Genomic DNA, 1799 nt, shown 5'->3' with positions numbered 1-1799 from the left:
TGAGGTAGTAGCAGGCAGCTGACAGCCTGAAAGGAGTAGCAGGCAGCTGGCAGCCTGGGAGGTAGCAGGCAGCTGGCAGCCTGAGAGGTAGTGGCAGGCAGCTGGCAGCCTGAGGGGTAGAACTGACTGGCAGCCTGAGGGTAACAGGCAGCTGACAGCCTGAAGGTGTGGGCAGCTGGCAGCCTGGGAAGGAATAACCCAGGCAGCTGGCAGCCTGAGGAGTAGTAGCAGACGCAATGACAGCCTGAGAGTAGTAGCAGGCAGCTGACAGCCTGAGGTAGTAGCAGGCAATGACAGCCTGAGAGTAGTAGCAGGCAGCTGACAGCCTGAAAGTAGTAACAGGCAGCTGACAATACCTGGGAGAGTAGTAGCAGGCAGCCTGAGAGGAGTAGCAGGCTGACAGCCTGAGGGAGTAGCAGGCAGCTGACAGCCTGAGAGGTAAGCAGGCAGCCTGGGGAGAGTAAGCCAGCCCCTGACAGCCTGAGGTAGTAAGACGTGACGCCATTACAGGGGTGGTGGCAGGCACTGACAGCCTGAGGTGGTGGCAGACGGCTGGCAGCCTGAGGTGGTAACAGACGGCTGGCCGGCCTGAGGTAGTAGCAGGCTGGCAGCCCTGAAGAGTAATGTGGGCAGCCTGAGGGAGTAGTGACAGCCTGAGGCAGCCTGGGGTGTGGTAACAGGCGGCTGGCAGCCTGAGGAGGAGTAGCAGGCAGCTGGCAGCCTGGGGAGGAGTAGCAAGGCAGCTGGCAGCCTGAGAGTAGTGGCAGGCAGCTGACAGCCTGAGGGTAGTAGCAGGCAGCTGCTGACAGCCTGAGGAGTAGTAAACGGGCAGCTGACAGCCTGAGGGGTGAGCCGGCTGGCAGCCTGAGGTAGCAGGCAGCTGACAGCCTGGTGAGTAAACAGGCAGCTGACAGCCTGAGGTAATGTAAGCAGGCAGCTGACAGCCTGAGGTAATGTAGGGCAGGCTCCAGGCCAGCCTGAGGAGGAGTGGGCAGCTGACAGCCTGAGGAGGAGTAAGCAGGCCGCTGGCAGCCTGAGGTAGCCGAGCTGGCCAGCCTGGCAGCCTGAGCGAGCCTGAGGAGTAAGCAGGCAGACAGGCTGACCGAAGCCTGAGGAGGAATAGAGACGTGACAGCCTGAGGAGTAGCAGACGCTGGCGGCCTGGGGAGGGAGTAACGGGCTAAGCCGACAGCCTGAGGGTAGTGGCACAGACTGACTGGCGGCCTGGGAGTGCAGGGCCCAGGCGCCTGGGTGCAGGCAGCCAGCAGCCCAGGGTGGCGGGCAGCTGGCAGCCTGACCCTGGCAGCCAGGAGTAAAGCAGGCAGCTGGCAGCCTGAGGAGTAGTAGCAGGCAGCTGGCAGCCTGAGGTGGTAAGCAGGCAGCTGACAGCCTGAGGTAGTAGCAGGCAGCTGACAGCCTGAGGTAGTGGCAGACGGCTGACAGCCTGTGAGTGGTAGCAGGCAGCTGACAGCCTGAGGTAGTGACGCAGGCAGCTGACAGCCTGAGGTGGTGAGCAGACGGCTGGCGGCCTGAGGTAGTAAGACAGGCAGCTGGCAGCCTGAGGTAGTAAGCAGGCAGCTGGCAGCCTGAGGTGAGTAAAGGCGGCTGGCAGCCTGAAGCAGGCAGCTGGCAGCCTGTAGTAGCAGGCAGCTGATCTCTGCTGTAGCCCCTGAAAAACACACACTCATTGGACAATAGGCTGCTATTATGTCCAATTGTCTTTTACAATCTAAAAACAAAAGAAGGACACGCCATTGTAACCTGTTGACATGGCAACAAAATAATCTGTCAGTAACAAAC

The sequence above is a fragment of the Oncorhynchus nerka genome, unplaced genomic scaffold (genome assembly GCF_034236695.1).
Source record: "Oncorhynchus nerka isolate Pitt River unplaced genomic scaffold, Oner_Uvic_2.0 unplaced_scaffold_2001, whole genome shotgun sequence".
NCBI lineage: Eukaryota > Metazoa > Chordata > Actinopteri > Salmoniformes > Salmonidae > Oncorhynchus > Oncorhynchus nerka.
Note: the sequence above shows the minus strand (reverse complement) of the source record.